This window comes from Benincasa hispida, chromosome 6 (genome assembly GCF_009727055.1).
Source record: "Benincasa hispida cultivar B227 chromosome 6, ASM972705v1, whole genome shotgun sequence".
NCBI lineage: Eukaryota > Viridiplantae > Streptophyta > Magnoliopsida > Cucurbitales > Cucurbitaceae > Benincasa > Benincasa hispida.
In genome coordinates, this window is record NC_052354.1 from 996,854 (window position 1) to 1,002,669 (window position 5,816).

Genomic DNA, 5,816 nt, shown 5'->3' on the forward strand with positions numbered 1-5,816 from the left:
ATCGCATCTACACGATCGCTTAGCACTATTGTATAGCACATCATCGCATCGCTTAGCACTATTGTATAGCATATCATCGCATCCCATCGTATAGGCACATCAAACATATCGTTAAATTCCTACGCAAAAGCTAAACAATCACGTAGTGCTATCGTATAGCATTTGAACGCATCGTTTAGCTCCCACAGGTACACGATCGTTCAGGCATCATCTAAACGATTGCTCAGCGCTATTAGCACTATTATCTAACATCACAACGACCAGCGCCCATTATTATACGATCATCTAGCTTTTCTTCATATCATGTTAGCAATTGAACCTCAACAATGATTTTGAGCAGAAGCTGAACGAAGATGAAGCTTCACTCGAATGGTCGGCCAGGAATAGAGCTGACGCCGGAAACTGACGCGAAGGTGGGAGCGGTGCAGCTAGGATGACACTGGTCAGAACGGGCAACCCCAAATGGGGATCGAAGTGTTGGGGTTTGTGCCCTAAAGTTTCGTGTCCTATAGTTTGTAAACAACTTTGTACAAACATTTGTGATGTATATATAAATGATATTTACTTCACTACTTGGCTTTGTACATTTAGAATTTTTTTTTTATTTTACTACAAACCAATAAACTTAATATCCCTGGTTTTCTTTATGTTACTTAAGCATGTATGTAATGACATACAAGTGGATCATTTCTTAAGTGACAACAAAATAGTCTGTAGTATATGAATATATGGGAAACCTTATCCTGGTAATACTACGGATGCGGCCCGCTTTGTGGAATTGTTACAAATGTTGTGACTTGTCACAGATGGTCTGATCCTGATCATTCGTGTAGTGGACCTGTGAGCAGGGGCATCATATACAAAGAGTTTGTATAAGACTTGACCTCGAAGTGTTAATGCCTTGTCATATAACACCGTTCATGACTGAGACTTCACTTCACTAGGATGATCACAGGTAACATGACCTCAATCCTGAGTGAGTTGGGAACTCCTACCATTGAGGGCGGTTCTTTGATTTACATGGGTGCGAGTAGCCAGAACGCCGGCTCAAACCTACCATTTTGGGGATTCGTCTGATTTGAGAGCTGAGAACTCAACTTCAAAAGATGGAGTTCACTCCTTCCCCAAAGTAGAGGTAAGTAGATAGATTGCTCTCTTAAAGGCTGATCCCGGGCCTTGAACGATGTGGCGCCATACACCTTCTCATGACCCAAGAGGTGCTCACACATAGTAGGACTATGTTATATTGTTCATTAGAGGGATCAGTGGTACTTAAGGAGGAATATGTAATTTCAGGGGCAAAATGGTAAATTGGCCTGCTGTAATTACGAGCATCTTTGAAGAGTCATCGTACTGATGATTGGTTATATCCAATGGACATAGAAATATATCTATCGCAAGAAGAGTTCAACTTTCGGTCTTTAGTGGAATGTCTGCAATTAACGGATGGTGGATATCGTGACTAAAGAGTTTAGTCAGCTATTCACGTACCACTAGAGCTTCGAGCCATAGGTTCATAAGATCCCCTTGGTAGCTTGGATACATGTTGAGGGTCAGTTTTTGGGTCAATTTGAAATGTTCAAATTGACAAGAGGGAGTTTGATTATATATGATAAAATTAAACGTGTTAACTAAATATGATATAATTAGCTTTATGTATGAGATATATTAAATTGGAGGAAATTGGATATAAATATGATTTATATCCAGTAGAGGAAAATATTATAATTAATATATGATATTAATTTATATGTTATGAATATGATAAGATCACATTCATTGGACGGTTATAAAGAAAATGGGACGGCGTCTCTTTTGTTCTAAATAATGGATGAGTGCATTATAATACCTAGGAGTCATAGGTACGAGCATTGTGTTAAAGATAGTGTCATCATTTAGAAAATCAGTGCCTATACGATAGTGACTGCACGATCGCTTACATATACGATATTGTTAAGCGATCTCTTATCGATTACACCGTCGCGTGCTATTAACTAAACGATTCTTTACCTTTTCCTAAGAGATTGTTTAGCTCCCAGTATTTACTAAACGATCGTATAGATAATCACTTAGTTTTCCCTACGCGATCGTTTGGACGATTGCTCACCCTTTTCCTACACGATCGTATAGACGATCACTTACCCTTTCCTACACAATCGTTTAGACAATCGCTTACTTTTTCCTACACGATCATATACTTTACTTAAACGATCAAGCATCTTGTCCATATGATCGACGACCTCATCTCCCACTTGCTTGATGATTGTGTACGGTCTCTCTTCCTCCTTCCCTCTACCAAATCCGAACAAAGCCCACACTTTGGATTCTCACTCCAAGAATACTGAGGGCTTGAGTGGTGGTGTCTTCTTCATTTTCTTCTATCCTAGTGGTGATTGTTTGAGGTAGACGGTTGGGTTTTAGACTCGTTGTGAAGAAGAAATCTTCATCTGGTATGATCTCTTGATCTCTTTAGCATTATGAATGCATATTAGTATGTTTTGAATGTATATGCGGTAATTCTGTCACAATGAATTAGAAAGATTAGCTTCCGCTTGTAGGTACTCTTGAATAAGAGTTCCTTCACGAAGGACTTGACGCTGAATGTGGAGGCACAACCCGTCTGAGTGTCCTCTGTAGCTGGTTGGAGGAACGAAATCGAATAGCTGAAGGAAGGCTGAATCGAACCCGTCTGAATGGCGCTGAAGCTCGACATCTCCTGTCTGGAAGGCAGCGTAATTGGCTATTGGCTGAAGGAAGCGACTCTAATTGGCTGCACGATAGGAAGGCCAATTGCGAACCCGAGCGGCTGAGCGGCGTCGATCCCTTGTGCGGCTGGAGGAATAGCGCCGATTGTCTAAGCGGCTGGAAGTGCCGCACCACTACCTTGTGCGGCTGGAGGGTCTCGTGCGCCTAGAAGATCCTGCACAGTTGGTGGTCTACCTTCAAACGGGGCTTGGCTGGTGCTGGTTCCAATCAACTGTTGCGATTATGCCGGGTTAAGGAAGGATTGGAGATACCGATCAACAACAACTTGATCACAGGGGTGTTGGTCGTTTTTGTTGTGTTTCCTTCGTCGGCTAGGGTGGATAATTGAATTTCTTCCATAGCAGCTAGGGGTTCATCGCCTTGCTCTGATACCATATTGAAAAAGGGATGATGAAAGAAGATAAGATTTTACGTGGAAAACCCTAAACCAGGGAGAAAAAAAACCACGATATAGAAATTTTATTAATTTTTACCACACAATACACAACACCCAGACCTAGAAAATAGCCCAAGACTAAAATCTTAGAGCAGTAGACACCATGTAAAAATACAAAAATGCCCTTAGAGAAAATACACCAAATCTCAACCTAATGTTAAACATTAGTCATGGAACTAATATGTTCTCGCACTGTCCAAATTTGGAATCATTGGCGGTAGTTAATTATCTTTGCGAACGTGTTGATATCTCTGCTCCAAAACTTGAGAATTTTGAATTTTCTTTTGTTATTTCGTATGGGAATTAAGTTTTCCACAAGTAAAATTACTCGCACCAAGCCTAAAAACTGTCAAGTTTAGCAATATTTTACCCACTGTGACGGTGAATTCTGAATTTTCATGTCTTCATCAAGTAAATATAGCAGTTGATGAGTCTGATTTTGGTGGGGAATTTGGAAGCTAACATCTCTCAGTTGCTTAAAGTGTTTCATAATGCAAGGTCTTCTCATTGCCTTTGATGGCAATGGAGGTATCTAATATTGCCTTTTTTTTTCTTTTCTTCATTTTTATGAATTTCTTTCTCAGCACTTTCCTAATTGAATTCTTGCTTATTTGTTTACAAGGTGCTTTTGTCAGTTGCTTCCTCTTTAAGCAATATGTCTTTCTGTAATTTGAGATATGTGAAGTTGAAATCAAAGGAAACCAACCAGATGACAAGTTTTTCTATTAGTACATTGATGGATTCACTTGAATGCCCCAATTTAGAAAAGTTGGAGATTGATCTCAATCAGGTAAAACTATTTTGTCTTAAGTATTGTTTTATAAGATAGGAGAAAGTAGCATAGCTTCTAATGTTTTTGTTTTAGTGTAATATAATATCGTTAATCTTAATTTGCAGGAGTAGTTACCAAATACATTATGGGGTTTTTGGCTGCTGCATGACTTTCATGGTGGACGCCCTTGTACAGTTTTCATATGCTGTAATTTTTCTCTCTACTAGCTAAGTGGGTACCATGGTTGAATATTTCCTTCAACTCGCAATCGATTCATTTCCATTTGAACTTCCATCATATCTTCCGTGGTTATCAATATCATCCATTATTCGACTTTAGCTGAAATTAATCTTTGATTTTTCCTCCCATTTTCTCGATGTTCTTGTTCTTTTTTTTTTTCTTCCCCCATTTGTACGAGGTTCTAAGATTCAAGAAGAGTCTAAGCAATTAGATCTGGAAGACTTTAATGGAATGGTGGGAAGAGGTTTAAACACAGAGTAAGAGGAGAGGTTGAAGCTCCCTGTGCCAAAACGTGGCAATAGGTTCAATTCCTCCATAAAATACAGAGATATGGATGACACAAAACAAATCTTAATGCGTGTTGCCCTATTTGAGGAATGTTTGCTGAAATTTACCTGTGCTCTTTGTACCTATCTTTCTCTGGTACGTGCTTTTGGTCCTTTAGATATTAACGTGTTGATCATTCTTATTTCTGATTTCTTAAGTTTTGAGTTATTTGAAGAATGCTGGCTATAAAATCTGAGAATGGTTCTTAAATTTAGTAAGAACTTTTTATAATAAGTTACTATCCATTATCAATATTGGACTTACCTCAGTGCTATACTCATTTTTCTTGCTTTTTTACTTTCAACCGTACTTCTTTCGATCTCTTTTCATTTTTTTGGCTTTTCCTAATTGCGGCAAACCTTTAAGACTCGTTATTAGCAGTCACATACTGAAGAATTTATTGGGGATAACGTCCCCATTTGGAGTTGAGACTGTCGATCGCTTCTATATTTTTGGCAATCAAGTAGGTTCTAGTATGGATTTTGTATTATTGGGTGATAACCAATCTCTTTCTGATAATTAGTGATATGATCGAGGATGTCCTTGCTTTACTTCCAAAACCAATCACGCACTCAAAGTCCAAACATCTACGATTGGCTTTCAATTCTCGCACACAATCCTTTTACAAGGACTATGATCTTCTCTATATCGTTCCAATTTCATCAGATGTCCCTAAAGGGACATTCTTGCGCACAAATAGTGGTGAATTCAATTCAATCAAGGAAGGTCAAAGAAGGAAACATACGTAAAAACTCGATATATTCTTTCAAATGATGCTACAAGAAGAAAAAAGAGCTTTATGTTAGATAGATTCGTTATGTTAGGTGTTTGATTTTTGGGTCAAATTTATTACTTGAATTATATTTGTCATTTTTATTACTTAGTTGAGTTTTTTTTGGAAAGTTGTGTATTTTTTTTTATTAGTTAGGGGTGAAATGATCCTTCATCTAATAGGCTAAGTAGAATGGTTTTAAGGCTTTGACAAGTAACTTTTGCACAATATATATATATATAGTGGAATTTTAGAATGAAAATTTTTCTCTATGCTGATGACAAAGTTCCATTACCATCCTTTTATAGTCTTGATTTTGCATGTTTGAGCATTTAGATAAGATTGATCGACTTGCTTATGGAGTATTTAAATTTTGATTAGGAATTAGTTCTTCTTATCTCTTCATTTTATTTTTTTATAATTTTCTCTAACTCTTCCTTGGAGTTGTGTAATGATTTTTTGTGATTGATAATTAGGGAGTTTTCTTAACACAAAAAGAGTTC

The 5,816-nt window shown here is 37.7% G+C and overlaps 1 non-coding gene across 1 annotated transcript; it reads right to left on the reverse strand.

Annotated features, from left to right (window-relative positions):
- Positions 1 to 5,123: 5,123 nt before the first annotated feature.
- LOC120080655 lies at positions 5,124 to 5,223 on the reverse strand. Its single transcript, XR_005482606.1, has one exon. It is a non-coding gene; the product is annotated as a U6 spliceosomal RNA (small nuclear RNA).
- Positions 5,224 to 5,816: the final 593 nt, after the last annotated feature.